Genomic DNA, 18,952 nt, shown 5'->3' with positions numbered 1-18,952 from the left:
ATAGCAACATTTTTTTAAAAGGCATTCAGGGTTACAAAATGGAAAGGGATCCCATTTCACGGCAGCCATTTGTTCCTAACAGAGAGGTAACAGTGTGACAGGATGGAAGCTCTCTCCTATCTCCACCTGCTCCCTTCTCTAACTTTTTTAGTACTATTCCAGCAGCCTTTAAACTTTATTTACAAAAGCCAATATACCAGATGTCCTTGATTGTTCCACCTGGTGGCTGTGTTGACACTCTCCACAACTGATCCACCTATCCATCCTCATGCATGCATACATGAAAGAAGCACAGGGCAGTGTGCATGACGTGTTCTCTCTTGGACCTGTACAGGGTATGTGAAGAGTGATAGCTGTTTGTTTTAAAGCTTTTTACTGTAGTTCTAGCTGCACAGCCTCATGTGCTTTGCTCAGGAGGTTCCAAGTTGACAATCCTGTAACAGCTGACTTGGAATTCACCACACTAGCAGGATCTGGTCTGGGAACTGAAATACAACAGCCTTAGCTACTCAATATGAGCTTCCTCTGCCTAGAGAAAATATACAATCCCTCATCAGTCAGTACACATCTTCCTCAACTGTGATTTGATTATCAGGGATATTATTTTCACACAGCTGCTCCCACCTTGCTTTAATACAAGCTCTTAAAGAATTATATGATGAGCTCAGGAAATCTTGGCTTCTATCTGGGCTTCTCCTAAGAAGCAGGCCACACTGTGCACACTCTTCTGTGTCACATAGCATAGCTGAAACTTGTTTACTGCTATCAAAGCTTATTTAAAGCCTATAATAAAGCTAAAAATACTTTTAATTTTCCTACAATATAAAGCAGACTGCCACTGTACTTCTCATCAAATCAGATACCCTGCCAACAAAACATGCAGGGTTCTGCATTCAGTCTTCAGTCAGCACTGAACCTGGCTGCTCAGACCAAGGGTTACAAAGTCAAAGCCTCATTACAGAATCATTGTGCACATATAACAATGTACAATCAAGAAATACATGTCAAAAAAATTAGTGTCTTGCAAATATTGTACAAATAGACCTCTGCATATACTGAAAAATACCATCACATTTTCCTGTTTTTCTACAATATATCCCAAATACCCCCAATATGTACATCTGTCCATTTCATTATTCACAAGTACAGATCAAAGTCATGTATATAAATATGTTTACATATATAAATATTCACTATTTTCAGTCATTTAAACTGGAAACTACAAATCAAGAGTTATCCCTGCAGTTGCATGTATTTATATTACTAGTTCTTTAATGATGGGATTTCTTATACTAATGAGATGAAGTTCTATGTGTTTGTAATTCTATGCTTTTTTCTAAACGACTACTCTTATCTGTATACAATATGTTATTAAGACTATTTTCCCACTTTTCAGTGACTTCCTACCCCACTCACATTCCTCAGAATTTGGGCATTGGACCCAAGATACATGCATGTTGAAGAGTCCAATTACCGTAGCTATGAAGAGACTAATTATGCTCAATTATTGCCATTACTAATGCTAATTACTAAGTAACAATTTGTTCAGAAAACTAACTCGAAAAGGGAACAAAGAAACTCATCAATGAACAAGAAAGGTCTGTCTTGGCTCATTCCCTGTTTGGCCAATGATTTATTTGGTTTTGTGGGCACGTTTGCCATACTACAGCTGCTTTTATAGTCTGTTTCTTGAGGTATGTGAAAAGCTAAGCCTGATACAAAGATTTGATAGATGTCTGCCTAACTAATGTATTTAGCTATTACTTTGTATTTTTCTTCTTTATTACATTTTCAGAATCAAAAAGAGATAAGCATTACCACAAGTCACCGTTATCAACATCAAGAAGACACACACAAAAGATGTTTGAACAAAATGCAATTCTACATGTCAGTAGTAGACAAGCTGTTGTTGGAAAGTGCCAGATAATTAAATTTTACAGAGAATCAGAAATTTTGGACCTCTCAAGGTGATGAGATCTGTCAGACACAGATAAGAATTTTTATTTTTAAAATACGCGAGGTTTCATATTGCATCTTCTTTTAATGTGAGAACAAAACAAACCAGTTGTTTGTGCCAACAGTTCTAAGCAGTTTGTCACATCGTGAAGGACAAAGTATCGCTCTGACTGGGCCACCACCATTCTGATACCAACAGACAGAATTTATAGATACTAAAGCAGGAATCTGTATAAAGAAATAGTGGGGGGAAAGCAGAGGATGTTAGTGTCCTAACCAAGGGTGCAGGGAACAGGAAGCCCCAAAAGCAGAGGCAGGCACTGGAAGGGACGCAGCAGGTCTGCCTGACTCCAACTGAAGACCTGGACACCCACTGGGAGCCTGCCCCAGTATGGGCTGGGTCTGTTCTCTAACACGTTCTGCACAAGCAGGACATAAAAATTTTGTATTCACAGTGATACAGAAGGCAAATATTTTTTAACATTTTAAGGGAAGGAATGTAATTTTTTTTTTTTTTTCAATGCCACCCACAAAGGATTATGCAAAACTTGCTCACTTACTGTGAGGTGAGGTTAGGAAAAACCCTCAAGTTTTCCAGACTATCCCAAGAAAACGACCTTTACTTTCCTTGGCTGCTCAAACTGTTTCAGAGGCACTGTGGTGTCTGGGGCACTGCTGTCCTGGCACTGGCAGCAGAGGCTGAAGGGCACTGTGAGGAGAGGCTGGGTCTGCCCCAGGCTGGTCACAGCAGGTTCCAGATGGCTCACTGCACCCACCACAGGGCACAGCTGAGCCCACAGCTGAGGTGGAGACAAAACCCCCTGGGAATACCTCTGGGAAATGTATTTAAGATGGTGCAAAACCACTGCCCAGCAGTGAGAAGTGAAGGGGGAAAGTGAGAAACAGCCCTGTGTACACCAAAGTGGGAGAAGTAGGAGGGGGAGGAGGAGCCCCAGGGGCTGAAGCAGAGATTCCCCTGCAGCCCATGGTGGGGACCATGATCACGCAGACTCCCCTGCAGCCTCTGGAGGTCCCCATGTTAGACAAAGGGAAAAGGGTGAGGCGTAAGGAGTGACAGGGACCAGCTGTTATAAACTGGACACAAACCTTACTTCCCACATCCCGGCACTGCTCAGTGAGGGCAAGCAAAGAGTTGGGAATGAAGGAATGAAATTGAGCCTAGGAACAAGGGGAGAAAGTGTTTTAGGTTTTGTCCTTGTTTCTCATCATACAAATCCTTTTTAATCAGCAATAAATTAATCTTCCTCAAGTCGAGTCTGTTTTGTCCCTTAAGCAAGTGATACCCCTGCCCTTATCTTGAGACACATGGAGTGAGACAGCGGCTGGGTGGGAGCGTGGCAGCCAGCTGAGGTCAGCCCGCCCCACTTGGGAATCAAATTTGGGAACTGAATTTTACAAATTTAGGTAGTCCAATTATATAAAAGTGACCAAAGTTCGTTATTCATTACAATGCTAAGCACACTTGCTAATACTGAGGTGAGCAACACTTGCTGCACAGAAAGTATATGCTGGTTCCACCACCTGCTGCCCCCAGCCACCTTTCTGTGAAGGCTCAAAGTTCTGGAGTGGTTTCAAAAGCTGCTTAAACTGATTTAAGGCTTTGCTACTGCCAAAAGAGAAGAGATCCTGCCCTACTTTTCACATGCACATCACTGCACTATTTTCTTGTGAGGCTTATCTGGCTGAAAAGTACTGTTCATTTTTAGTGCTGGAACAAAAAGGGAGCATAAGATCATCACTTCCAGCAAAAATGCTACCATGAAACTACACCCTTGGAGTGCTTCAGGTTCATGATTTCAATGTACCTCAGAAAATAACTATGCTTATGAGGCTTGGATCATAGCCGTTCCCCTAGCTTCACACTGGGGTTTCTTAAAATGTCCATCCTGATTTATTCAGATGTAAAGATAGCCAGAAATAATCCCACTGGGTTTTTTTGAGCCAATTTGTCACAAAATTTTTTGACGTTGCTTGACCAAACCTGTGACAGGACCAGAGGACTTTCTGAACCAATCTAAATTTATGGTCTACTAATCTGGTATCCTCTTTGTGACAAATGAGAAGGGTCAATCATTTAACAAATGTGTGTGACCTCCTGTAGTTGTCATCCATAACATAATTCATTCAATGAAAGAACACCCTACCCACTTATCCATTTATTTTGCCTTACACATGGGGTTTTTTTCTTCCTCCTAAAATCTTGCAATAATTTACTCACAGAATCATAGAATATGCTGAGTTGGAAGGCACCCAACTTGAATTGGAAGGGTCCAACTCCTGACCCCAAGAATCACACCATGTGCCTAAAAAGCATTGTCCAAATGTTTCTTGAACTCTGTCAGGCTTGGTGCTGTGACCACTCCCCTAGGGAATCTGTTCCAGTGCTCAATGCCACTCTGGGTAAAAAGCTTTTTCCTGATATCCAACCTAAACCTCTCCTGACACAACTTCAGGCCATTCCCTTGGGTCCTGTCACTGGTCATGAGCATGACGAGATCCGTACCTAGCCCTCTGTCTTCCCTCGTGAAGATGTTGAAAACCATGATGAGGTCTCCCCTTGGTCTCCTCTACTCCAGGCTGAACAAAGTGACCTCAGCTGCTCCTCATACAGCTTCCCCTCTGGACCCTTTACCATCCTTGTTGCCCTCCTCTGGATGCTTTCTAATAGCTTCATGTCTTTTTTATATTGTGGCACCCAAAACTGCCCCCAGCACTCAAGGTGAGGCTGCCCCAGTGCAGAGCAGAGAAGGACAATCCCCTCCCTTGCCTGGCTGGTGATGCTGTGCCTGATGCACCTCAGGGCAGGGCTGGTCCCCTCCTGGCTGCCAGGGCATTGCTGCCTCATGAACTTTCCAGGTCCTTTTCCATGGCACTACTTTCCAGCATCTCATTCCCCAGTCTGTCTGTAAACCCAGGGTTGCCCCATCCCAGCTACTGGATCCTGCACTTGCTCTTGTTTAACTTCATTATGGTTGGTGATTGGTCAAGGTCTCTCTGTAGGGCCTCTACTCTCAAGGGAGTTGACAGCTCCTCCCAATTCAGTGTTGTCAGCAAACTTATTTAGTATTCCTCTGTGTCCAAGTCATTAATGAAGATGTTGAAGAAAACTGGGCCCAGGATGGAGCCCTGCAGAACCCCACTGTTACAACTCTCACTGCCCTGTAAATTCAAAACTGTTTTGAATTTTCCCAGCTTCTTGGCCTCATCCTATAGTCATCTACTGGGGCTTTTACCAGCCGGTTAAAAAACACAATTTTCTTCCCAGATATATTATGCACTTGTAGGTGCATACTTTCCCCATAAATCTATTATTTTCCTAAGTAGTTTTAGTTTCTTTTTTGCCTGCCAAAAAGGAAAGAAAAGTCATGCTCCCCCCGCCACATAAACATATGCAGGAGAATGAGCGTTTGGTTTCTGACCATTACTGATGCTGAGATTGACTGGGATAAACAGCAAGGGCTCCAAGTACCACCTCTGGCTCAGTGAGCCAACTGTTTGATTGTTCTCATGTTGTTTAACAGCTTATGTATAATTGCTGCTGGTTTAGACTGTAACACAGTAAGTGCAGCGCTGTGGGAAGAAAGAGGCCTTTTTTTGCACCAGCAGTTTTATTCTCTTTCTTTCAGGAAGAGTAAAATCTGAACGTGACTGTACTACTTTGTGAAATTTTATTTTCTCCAAAGAAGTCTTCGGTGTAGCTGATTCATCCTGAATTGTCCAAGCCCATAAATCTCATTGCAGCCTACGTTGCCAGTATAAAATAGTTAAATTTACTTTCAGCTAAGGAGGTTATACAGGGTTACATAAAATTCAACACATTGATTAAAGTAATTTTTGCATGTATTGTTCTCCCTGGTTTTAATGGATGCATGCACCTTACAACTATGCAACATTACACTTTCACTGTTGCTTAACGGTTTACCTTTAAGATGGCAATGGTCAAAGGAGGCAAGATGTATCAATCTACAGCCTAGGGATTTCAATTTATCAGTGGAAAGCTGGATCCCAAAAGAGAAATTAAGTGAAGTGTTAGTTTAGAAAAAAAGGAGGTAAAAACACAGTACTAGGAAATTTTTGAAATAATTCTATTTTTAGAGGCAGGTTTATAGTCTATCAACCTTTGTTTGCCTATAATTTTAGTGTTCATCGCAACAGTACCTTAGTCCTAATTTCTTGAACAGTCCCAGGATTCCAGGGCTCCTTGTTTTTCAGAAATGGGCTAAAAACTAAAATCTTCTAGGGCAAGAAAATGGGAAGAAACTCATGAGAGTTTTACCATACCACCAATTGGCATGGTATCTTGAATTTAAAAGGGTCGGACCATTGGTTGGTATGGGGCCTCCTGATACTGTATCTGTACTATTTACTGCCTTCCCCTGTGCTCTGTGGAGATTCCCTTAGCTGGCCTGAGCATCATTCTGCCTTTTTAGAATGTTCAAAGCAACTACACTGGAAGTAATAGTTCCTGTGAGAGGAGAACTGCTTTCATCCCTGTTACTATCAAGCAAAAAGTACCTCCAAAGAGAAAAATACCACCAAAATCAACACACCACAAGGATTTCTAAATGGAAAGTAGTATTAAAGGGAAATTGCATCTAAAACACATAAAGGAATATTTTTGCCAGTATAATGGTGTTTTTAAGTAGGAAGACTCCTTGTAACACTTCACAATTTCCAATTTTTATTGTGTTTCAGTAAAAACTTCCTCATACTCAGGAAGTTGCAGAAGGCATTTCCTACTGACTCTTCTTATTACAGTAACCCCTTTAACCTCTGCTTATGACAGTAACCTCTTTAACCCAATTTGTAGTATATTATATAGACATCAGCACAATAGGAGACCTAACAAACAAATTTTGTAACTCAGGTGACAAATTAAGAAGCATTTCTAATTCAGATTTGTGCACGACACCCTCAGGTTTTGTTGCATCCTTAGGTTACTGATATAGATTTTTAAAAATTCTCCCAGTTTCATTCATATTCTGTTTTTGCTTTAATTTGCTTTTCCACTTCATATTTACCTTACAGACAACTTTATTCTATTTCACATTCCTGTGAACCTTATTGTAGCTCACTGGTCTATGTGGATAATCTCTTTAGTAGCAATACTCTTCAGGGCACAAGACAGTCAAACGTGCATGCAAGCCCTTGAAGCTATTGTTCAAATGCAAATTCAACTTTCAAATCCCAAAACATTTGCTTTCATTTAAATTAGTTTGAGTTATAACATTGGTGACATACTCCCAGACACATTCATAAGACAGTATTTCATATTCTCAGAAGAAACTGCCTGTAACTGCGATACTCATGCTGGTGAACAGAGATGGAAATTAATTTTATCACTGTGATGAACACACTACTACTTCAATGAAAATTTATTTGCAAGTTTTGGTGGAACAGGAACAGATTCAGGGGAATTAGAAGATTAAATATTTTTGATAGAATCACAGAATATGCTGAACTGGAAGGGACCCATCAGGATCATCAAGTCTAACTCCTGTCTTTCAAAAATGAAGAGTCTCTTCACCAGTGTAAGTACATTGCAGGAAATAAAGACTTCCTTATTAAATATATTTATACCTGGATGTTATTACTCTGTTAATACAATTGTGACATAAATTTCATTTTTGGCTCCTAAAATCAGAAAAGGGTCTAGAACGCAAGCCTGATACTGTAATCACAGCTCCTAATTTCCCTGTGCTGTCTACATCAGTGGTACTAAATTTTATGAAATGACTACAGAAGCAATGGGACTGCCTGGTGGAGATTGAGGTGTACAAGCATTAACTCAAATGGAACTCGTTAGCTAAAAAGGCACAGCAAACATTCTACCTGCAACCTGAAAAATCACAGTACCTTACTATATGCAGCTACATTGCATAAGATACTCAGGCAAAAATATAAGGACACACACTACTGAATGTACTAATCAAAGACAAACCTTACTCAGAAGTGATCTGTTTAGTGTTGCACAATGGCAGATGCCACAGCATATTTTTTTGTGATGCAAGGCTGCTCAAGATCATCTACGGATAATGAACCATGACAGCTTGGGATTTGATAAAACACAAATTGATGGTGACAGAAGGCAAAGAATGCAACTACTAGCTGAACAACAAATGCAAATCAACTGGATTTTTTTAATCTTAAATGTCAGAATGAAATATCATGAATTACCACAAAATTACATGTTCATTAACCTAACAGACTTTGCATCAGAAAAAGTTATTTCTTTAATTTCTTTACTATCTCTATTTTAATTATTGGAAAGAGCCATGGATTAAAGCATTTAATAAGTTATAGAAAGTAACAGAATCTTGTTTATTTAAAATACCTTATATGATTGGCATCAATGCAGTGTTCACAGGGGAATCTTGAATGAAGGCTCTTCTTCTTCACGGTTCAGAAAAATATCCCTTTTCTCCCTTTAAAAGAAAGACATTCCATTTAAACACTTGCCAGTACCTAGAGCACAGTATTTTCCATATTTCCCCATGAACAACTGCTGCTTATAAACTCCCTGAATTATACTTGGTTTGTTCACTGCCTTTCAGCTGATTGCCCATAGCTGATTATCATAAGATTTAATCAGACTATTAAGACACAGAAAAAAAAAATATGCGGACAAGATTTCTTCATCACAGACTGATTTGGACTGTTTTCTTAGTGTGCTCCAGTATTATATATTTCTGTATATTTCATCAGTGAGCCAAGTAAAGTGAATTGTAGTGATCTCATATCATATTTTTCTACTGCTGTAACCCACAAGATTCCTTAACTTGGCATGCTCAGTGAATTCATATGATATTGGAAAGACATGGATTTATACTTGAACATTTTTTAACTTCTATACACAAACAGACAATTTCAGAACAGTTTGGATTAAGGGGCAAAAGCGACATCTGTCAATTCATTCTTAGACTCAAAACAATGTCCTAGAGCTGTTCAGATTATACTAGATATTTTTTCTTTCTCTGCTCTTCTATTTTCCTTCTATAGAGTCTCCTATTCTGGTAAATCAAAGGAATTCACATGACTTTTTCCCCGCAGCTACAACTAGAAGCTCCAGTTAAGACTAAATGCTCACTGTGCTGGAAGTTGTTTGAACAAGACTGTTAGAGATTTTTAGGATTTTTATAAATCAAATCCCTGAGACAGTAAAGGATAGGAGTAAAGCTTTATCAACATATTTGTTCTACAGATGAAAGCTAAGGTACACAAATATTAAACAATATGCTGAAAGTCACACAAGTCTGGTTTAAGGATCCTTCTCAGTCTTAAATGCTTTGAATCCTTGCCCAGTACCTGAATTGCACCCCATAAAGCCTGTCCTCAGTCCCTATATCTTATATGTAGCACTTTTGATTATTTTCCTTAGGAGGAAGTAGTATCAGTATTTGATTTGGTTAGACTTGACAATATTTAAAAATGTAGAATTACAAATAAAGACTTTTTTTAAACAACAAAAGCGCTGCATGAAATCAAAAATTCATTAAAATTATTTTAAATACGTTGGAAGCTTTCATTTTTCACCAGTTTAAGTATTAAGAAATCAATACCATAAAAGTGATGGAATTTTCTAAAAAAAAAAATATATATATATACCTATTATTTGCCATCTAATTTTTAGGGAATAAAGTCCGTATCAGCAAGGTGCATTGCATTGAATTTACAGTCACCAAAGTCAGGGGGCACAAGAATTTACACCTCCACATAATCTGTCTTTTCCATCAGAAAAGGAAAGAAAGACTAAATCCTTTAAATTACTCCAGGACCTAGGGTTTTAATGAAATAACTATCAGGAAAAGCTGGTTAAAAATGTTCTGGCTTCCACAGTCAACAATTATTTTGTAGCTTGTGGCTGCCTGGATAGAATATATTTATTTATCAAAACAACAAAGTGAAATTAAACTCATTAGATGCAGACCACAACATTAATAAAAGAACATCACTGCAATGTCAAGCACTCAAAGTTTAATTCAGTCTGTTTCTGAGGCTTTGTGACAGTCTCTGAGACACAAATTTTTTGTAGGGAGCTATGGTCATTCAGTGCCTAGGTTGTTTTTTTAAGGAATTTAAAGGGTTTACCCCTCCTATTCTGTGAATGCTCTAGAATTCATATACCCTATAGAGCAGATTCCTAAAATAAAATTATTATTTTCATGATGAAATTTTTTTCAAGATAATAAAATCCACTCATTTTATACACCAAAGAATGGATCCTCATTTCCTCTCTACCTGCCTTTTTTTTTTTTTTTTTCCATTCTTCAGAGCATGCAGAATATATTGTAAGTTCTTATATATCCAAGACAACTCCCACTGAATTCCATTTTCCTGCCTTCCTGGCTCATTTCTCAACCATTCCCAGTTCTCTCGAGCTAGGATCACTGGCTGATACTACTGGCAGCTATGTTGGCAGCTCTACATCTGCTGTCCAGATATTCAATTCCTTATTAAATCTGTCTTCTCTATAGCTCCCTGCCAATTCCAACTCTCTTTGTCTAGTCAGTCCCAGTTTCCCATTCCATGTCCAATTTTTATGCCCTTTCTCATTATCCAGGTTGACTATTAATCCACTGCCTTTGCTCATCCTGCCTCGGCCACTCCCTCCTCAGCTCAGCGCTGACCAATTTTCTGGTACTCTTCTGTCCACTGGGGTCCCGGCAGAGTTCTAGCTGCGATAACACACAGAGGGAGTACCAGAAGCCCTCATGGGAAATTCTTTTTATATCTTTTTCATCTTGCAACAAAAAAATCTATTGGGTAATAGGAATGCCATGAGTTTATCACAGTCAGCCTCTGGAGTTTTGAGAAGCCAGAGCACACTCAGCAATGACTGCAAATGGAGATTTTTCATCTTTGTTTCATTAACAGATCCCTCTTCCCTCTGAATTCTTTTCCTTTCCAAAAGGCTTATGATTTCGCTAATTCTAGTGAATATTCACAGGCATGGCCACATTCTGTCAGAACTGGCAATCTCACTGCTAGGCAGAAAACCTAAATCTGCCAAAAAATGAAACTTTCAAATACGACATGTCGTTTTGGGTTGAGATCTTAACTGTGCTGAAATATCCTAGTTAGATGCCAACATTTCTAGGGAGACAGGAGTTAACATTTGGGAGTCAGGAAAAGATAAACCTATAAAGTAAGTTTCAGTATGTTTTAATACAGGTAACAATGAAACATTTCAACAAGAATTTTTAGGTTTTCTTAGAGATTTAAAATTTCTTTTTACAAGTCCCTTAGGGAGCAGGATGAACCTCTCTCACTTATTGGATGAACAGTGTATAATACTTTGCATAATGAAATTAAGCAGCCTGAAGTACATGTGAACATGACTAATGAGACCAAATGCAGCAGGAAAACCAAGCAGTTGGCTTGAGCGAGCTGTAACAGAGTAGCAAGGAGAGTTCTGAATGTTTCGGGTTTTTGCAGGATACATACAGAAATACAAATATAATTTTTGCATTTCTGTATAATAGTGCATCTGTCAGCACTGTGATGGTCTACAGACCACAAGTGAGAGCTTGCCAGAATACTGGTACTGTCTGTGGAACACCTGTATGTGTCATCTATGGAGATACAAAATGCAAACAAAATGGAGGTTGGGGGGTAGGGGTTGCTTGTTTTGCCATATCTTTCCTTTTTAATTGCATAAAAACATACTTAAGCTGGTGATATATTTTTAATGAACTCGTTCTTCTCCATCAAAAGCCTGGTTCTCAGACACTTCCCCAGTAGTATGAACATTTGGGGGGAATGCAGTAAGAGAGAGAAAGAAGGCAGCAGGTATTAAAAGATGATGGGAAAAGGCTTTCTTATTAAGAAAGGTCAATGACCAAGTTATGAAGGATGCCACCAGAAACACTGCAAGATGAAGATAAATTCAGTTTGCTCTCACTGCTTTCTGGAAAAAAAAGCCAAATCTGTCCATAGAAAAGATTAATTGCTCATTTCTATAGCATGAGCTAAAATGAGGCCTCTCAAGCCTCACCTTGAGAGGTATTCAGCTGAACGTATAGCTCTGCTCTGCCTGAAACACATACTGACACTGGCTATTTACATCTGCAAGCTTAAGGGCTTGCCTGCAGTTACGTTATAAAGAACAAGTAGATTCAGAGAGAAAAAGTATAAAACTGAGCAAATTTACAATGTCATCTTGCTGCCATCTCTACCACAAATGACTGGGATAAATGCCTTTGGATGTGTATTTTCTGACTGAGGTTTTTTTTTTCAATAGAAAACGTTACGTGATGTTTTGAAAGAAAGCACAGACATTACCTGGGATTGCAATATAAGAGTATCTTGTCAACAAATTAATTTTAACCAACGTTCAGAAGAAAACTATTTAATTGATTTTTCTGCTCCTGTCTGTAAGTATAGTAGTCTCTTCCACTGCTAATGATAATTCTACACCTGTAGCCCACCTACCACATATTTGACTATTACATGCTCCTAACATTCAGTGCTCATAATGTAATTTAGTAGTGCAGAATATTTTTATTACCAACACAAACTGCTGAGGTACAAGATTCACAAATTCTTTAATCCCTTCAATCAGTTTTCAAAATGTATCTCTCCATTGTGTGCACTGGGCTCTCTTTTTTGAAAGTTCAGATTATTTAGAAACAGAGAAAGAGACTGAAAAATTCCAGAGCATCATTATTTGGGTAAGGAAAAAAAAAAGGACCAAAACTGACAAAACCGTGAACCTCTTTTAATTCTGGAAGACAGTAGTAATAGTTTCTTATTCTTTTTTTTCAGGGAATTCTGACTGTGTCTTTTATCTCCTATACTAAACAAAAAACATTCCTTTCAGTCTGAAGCATATTGAAGTGATCTCCACTCTGAAACAACCACAGAAGTCTTTTACCAATCTAGACCAGCAAGATCTTTCAGTCAGCCTTGACCTAAATTTATGAGGGAACATATGTAGAGATTTGGATGATCTCTTTAGTTTACTGCAAATGATTGTTAATTACACCAAAGCACAAATTTTAAGCTTCAACCCAAGCAATGTTATGAAGTCTTTGTTACATGATAAATGACTTATATAAGAACTGAATACAGACATCATTCCAGCCTGTATTACTTTTATCAGATCTCCCTCTCATCTTCTAAATATTGGCTGTTATTCAAACTGTCAGCAAAATCAAGCTGATATCACTATCCTTGTAGCTTTCTAGCATAACCTGTTTGAGTACCGAACACACAACTAAAAACACAGGCTAATTGATCTCAGTGCCTTTTATCATCCATACAGACCAGGTATGCAATAGTTTTGTGAGGAAAAGTATCAACTGAAAATTTCTATCTTCTCAGTGTTTAAAAAATTATATTCTCCTTCTGTAAAGTTGTTTGTAAATAAATTCAATTGCAAAGCTGCATTTCTGTCACCTTCTGCAATAATTTTCATCAAGACAGAGGACTCAGAACTCTACCTTTGTACCATTTTAGGTTTGGCATAACGTTGTATATAGGAAAACTAGCAACTTTAAAGGAAGCTGGTAGGAGCAAAGTGAAAAATAAACAGAAGAAAGTGGTTCTTTGCACAACAGGTGAAAGATCTATCTCAGAAACATATTAGGGAGTACAAGAAAATTTTAAAAAGCTGTATGGGGAAACTTAACAGGAATTTAGAAAAGAATTCATTGAGAGCTGGAGATATCACACGAGGTTCAGGAAATCCCTTGAGCTGAAAACAGTTGGAAGCTGGGAATTTTCTAGAGATGTGTTATGTATTCTCACTCTCCTCTTCTCTGGAAATCTGCTAAGGCTTATTGGTGATAGGATGCTTAACACTGTAGATCCAAGGCTATGGGAATCCCTGGTCTGAATTACTGGAACCATTCTTCCATTTCAATGAGATGCTCTGAATTTGTCTATACTTCTGCCTAAGCAAAGGCAAGGAAATGGATGCCTTCATATTCCAGTAATTAGTCAAAACCACCACCTGACACATCTGCATCACCCACTGGTTCTTAGTACTATAAGTGACTCCACTTGCACTGAAGAAATTTGTATGGCTTAAACTGGGTATGTCCATGATCATAATTTCATTAGTAGTAGTGTAACTGCACCTAGACTACAATTACTTAATGACCTAGAAAGATACATAAATCAAAGCACATGTATGAGAAAGTTTCACACTTTACTACAAGTGAAATGTATTTGAACCATCAAAACTGTTATTCTGTTAGTACTTTGAGATCAAAATTTGCAAGATTATTCCAGCATGTCCACCTTTCCTGTTATTTAGAATGTGGAAGGAGAAAAAGTAACAATGATAATAACAATAATAAATGTTAGATCAATTTTCTTTCCTTACATAGCATAGACAAGTATAAGGCAGACAAGTGTAAACACAGATTCCAACAGGATGGTCTAAAACCTAGGAGGAACTACACTTCATTTTATCTGGTAAAGCAAGAGCAGAACACAAAGTGACAGAGTCAGAGTCATATGAACACACAGAACTGTCTGATCTGGTAATTGCAGCTTGCAAATTCGTTCCTTCCCTGTGTGTTGTTTTAGGTATCCATATGGGTAGCACACAGCTAGACATTTATAAAAAAATTACCTTGGTGACAACGTGGCCAACATCTTTGAGTTGTCACCTTACAAAAAAATGCACCTGTCTCACATGTCAGTGTTCAAGCTTATATGTGTTCTGGTCTCTCTTGTTTCAGTAGGATATTTTTTCCCAGAATTTGGACTGAAATTCTTGTTTATCTGTTAAAATTATACAAAATTAGTGAAGGAAATTCCAGTCCATTTCTCTACTTTCTAATAAAAACCAGTACACAATACATACAGGCAAACTTTGATCTGAACTTAAATGACAGGAAGACAAGAAGAGTATTTCTACTACCACCCTACTTTATTGGTTCTCATTTGAAATTCTTTGTAAATATCACACTCCTGCTTCACATCACTAACATATAGATGTTATTTACTAACATTCTTTTTGCTTTTGCTTCACTGATCATGAACATTAATTTTTTCACTACAGCAAAAGCAGATAGTGAAAGATATCTTGCTTTGCTGTAAACATTTTTCTTCCACATGAATGCTGAAGCATGCAATTAAAAGTAAGAATCAATAGTTCACCACAGAGCAAAAACATTGTATTTCCTTATACTGTGCCAACTCCTACCCTCGAACTCTCATTCTGACCTCTCATACCACACTAATTTCATGATCTCTCATTCCACACTGATCAATTAATTTACTTGCTACTAAAGAACAATTTCCAGCTTAAAGTACAAGCATAACCTTTAATTTATCAAAGATATCAAGCAAAGTATCTCATATAGAACTCTCTGCAGAAGGAACAATTGGGTTCCTTAATGCCGCAAGTGAAAATAACTTAAAGACTTACAATTAACACATTGACAAAGAAAGGGCAAGTTTTTGATGTTCTGTCTTCCACATCTGTGGACTTGCTCAACTAGCAATTATTAAAGTCAACTAACGTGACCAGCTGACAGCTTGTAATGCCAGATTAAGAGTTTTATGTTCCTTGCCAGAATCAAGCTGATGTACAGTATGCCCCTCTGTATCTAGAAAACTCAGCATGTCCTTTTTAAGATGACAAAACAATCTTCACAAAGCTCTGGTAATAGAAGCTCACCGTTTATCAAAACCCTGTACATTACCTTAGGTTCGACTCTCTTCAAAACAATCATGTATTAACCATTTAGGTTGGAAAGAAGCATTTTCCTCTACAAACAGCTTTGATGAGCTGAGTTGCCATTTTTCTCACATACATAAAGGAAAAAGAAAATTAAAATCTACTTGCCAAGCATTGTTTCCCAACTGCAACATTTAAAGGGAAGATTGCCATTTCCTCTGGCAGACTTAAGAACATTAAAAAAAAAAAAAAAAAAGCTGTGCTCATAAAATCAGGAAAAAAACAAACCCCAATCAAATTAGAAATCTCTAACAGCATGAACTTATCACATACACCCAGGCAGAGCTCTCTTGCAACTAGGGATCAGATAAAGATTTTAATTAGCTCCCTTGAAAACTGGTGTTTGCATTTACAATGAATGACAAGTTCATCATCACTTCTTTATCATCCACTTTCCAGGAAGCTTTGTCAGAATCTACACCCAAACCATGAATAGGTGCACACATAAAGCAGTCAAATTATGGTAAATTACAACAAAGTGTATTTAAGAGTGGGATGCTTTCCATTTTGCCCAATCGGGCAATGCAGCTTAGATACCAAGTTTTCAGAGTTGCACTTATTTGGAAACAGGAAAACATTGGAACATTGCATCCAACTCACAACAGTGAAACCAGGTTTTCATCAAGAATTATATAAATTACAACACACATGAGATTTTATAATTAGTTCAGACAAACAAATACATAGCACAGTAAATTCTGCCTTGGTAGAGGAAAGAGTGCAAGGCCCACATATTTTTCAATTTGCATCTTTTATTCTTAACTTTCACATATACTATATGCATATAGATCTATAAACATAGATGTAGTAATAACCAATCCATCATTCCAGACGAACCAGGCTGTGGTAAAGATAGCATTTTAAATAATTCTCATTTGTCTTTGAGGTACTACTTTCTTAAACATAAGGAAATGCCTGTCACTTAATTAGGAGAGGAAACTAGTCTGTAGTACCTTGATGAAGGTATGTGGATCACAGTTTCATAGTCTTTTAGCCTGCACCTTAACAAGACATTCTGAAAAACACGAAGTTATGATAGATGCTATTACTTCTCTCAAGACTCAAAATAGAACGTAAATAACCAGATACAAATTTAGTATTGGTTGATTACTTGAGTACCAAAAGCAAGTTTGTACTCATTGGGATAGTCCCCATGTGATGAGGAAAATGTCATGATCATTGGCTCAATCAGTCTTTAAGCCATTAGTTCAAAAATACTACTGAAAAAACCCAAAAAATTGTTACAGGCAGATGAAAAGTCTACTTAGTTTTCTATGGATTTCCTGAGGTTTGTCAATATTAGATGATCAGGTTTAAAAGGTGTGAAGTCATGTATCATAAAAACAAGTGCTTACTGAGAAGCTCCAACAGAATATTAAGTGATAGAGATAATTTTACTTACCAGAAAAGTAATAACACAATGCCATAAAAATGTCCAAAGCCCCCAAAAGCCATTGACATAATCAGTTTCTGTAAAACATTTGTATTAATATTACTTTTTTCTTTTGTTTTCAATTTTTCAATCATTTTTTTTCTTTTTTAACTAGAGATAAACTGACATTACTGCTTCATTTCCAGTTGGCAGCTTTCCGGCTATCTCTGAACAGTAGGATTCAGAAGGATGCTGAAGTTTCAGATACTGTGGTGAGTTGACCCCGGCCATAAACTAAGTGCCCACCAGCCACCCATTCATTACTACCTCCAAGCACAGAGGGGAGAATTTGAATCACAGAAGCAAGCTTTGTGGATTGACACAAAGCCAATTTAAGAAGTGAAGGAAAAAATTAGGGCAAAAATACACAAGTGAAGCAAAGGCAATCCCTCCCTCCCACCAGCATCCCAGAGTTCAAACAGCCTCCAAGCAACTACTTCAAAAAGACCAGCCTGCAGTTTTTGACACTCTAAGGCACAGAATACCCCTTTGGTCAATTTGGGTCATTTGTCCTGGCTGTGTTCCCTCCCAAGCCCTTGCACACCCCCAGCCTACTTGCCACAGGCAGAGTTAGAAAAGGCTTTTTTGTTGTGCAGGTGCTGCTCTGCAATAGGTAAAACCCTGATGTGTTACCAGCACCGTTCTAGTCACTAACCTAAATCAGCAGCATATGAGCAGCGATGCAGGAAGTTAGTTCCACCTGACCCAGACTCAAGACAGATATTTATCACAGCTCATGTCTCAAGTTTGCCAGAATGGTATCTCACTGCACACAGTGACCTTCCCTCATTTTCCTTCTCCTATCATTTCCACCCTCGTTTCCAGACACACTGATGAGCAAGCAACCAGGACACCCCAAAGCACTATTCATGCAGTCTAAATGCAACTATTGAGGTCATAGCCCTCAAACTAGATGTCACCTCTGCTGCCACCAGCCTCATTTCCATCCCCTTGTTGTTCCACTTTCCAAACTGCAGCACAAGAAAAATTACTCAACTGTCTTTGCTCCAGGTAGTATATTATAAACTTCATATAAACACATCATGTCCATAACTGCATTACCCCCCTTTTCCCCCTATTTTTTTGCCTCTAATTTCTGTAATTCCTTTTCCTTAATTTACAGCCTATCAAAGCTTGCCCAGTTTTTGACAGTATCATTCCTGATGTATTTGACATCTCTCAGCTTCCTTCTACTCCATACATTTCTTTGATTTCTCTAAAAAGTTCAAGTAGCATCCAGTCCACTACGGAACTTCTCCATCATAATGTCTGTATTTCCAAGTGGTGCTTTGTGCTTGAATGGGAGTCATGCAGGTAAGAACTGAGAAGTGACCCTTACTGAGAGAAATGCAACTCCTAAAGTTTGTGATAATACATATGTAAAAAGAAGTAGAAATATGATTAAATAAGTAATTCTGTTTGTCACACCATTTCATAGTTTACTTCAGGAATATTTTAACGCGGAAAAAACAATACTTGAGGCAGAACTTAATTTCCAGTAGAAATGGTATATTGTATTGCATTCAAGAAAACAGCAGGTTGACTCACTGTCATGTTGTCAGTCCATATTGAACTGAAACAAATTGAAGAAGTAATTCATAATACAATATTATTCTCAGCAGTTCCACATGCTGTCCAGGCTATTTAAATATTCTATAAATAATTGCTCAGAAAGACACAACTGACAATGTGCATAGACTGGTTGATGAATTGAAAGGTAGTTTAAGTAAAATTTTGCTTGATTAACTGTTTTGTTTTTAAACCACCTGCACCGTATTGTTTGATCAGGACAGATCAAATTGTTCTCAGTCTTTTTCTGAAAACCAGACAAGCTTACAAATGAGAAGTTT

At 38.1% G+C, this 18,952-nt stretch overlaps 1 protein-coding gene across 7 annotated transcripts in view; it reads right to left on the bottom strand.

Moving 5' to 3' along the window:
• The window catches only part of SYT1 (synaptotagmin 1), a 339,727-nt gene that overhangs the window by 249,837 nt on the left and 70,938 nt on the right, over positions 1 to 18,952 (bottom strand). For all 7 annotated transcript variants that reach the window (XM_068999501.1, XM_068999546.1, XM_068999531.1 and 4 more), the window contains exon 2: positions 8,312 to 8,402. The gene's annotated coding sequence lies outside the window, so the exon portion shown is untranslated. The remainder of the gene's footprint in view (positions 1 to 8,311; positions 8,403 to 18,952) is intronic.

Source organism: Aphelocoma coerulescens, chromosome 1A (assembly GCF_041296385.1).
Source record: "Aphelocoma coerulescens isolate FSJ_1873_10779 chromosome 1A, UR_Acoe_1.0, whole genome shotgun sequence".
NCBI classification, from domain to species: domain Eukaryota; kingdom Metazoa; phylum Chordata; class Aves; order Passeriformes; family Corvidae; genus Aphelocoma; species Aphelocoma coerulescens.
Note: the sequence above shows the minus strand (reverse complement) of the source record. Positions and strands in the feature narration are given on the sequence as shown.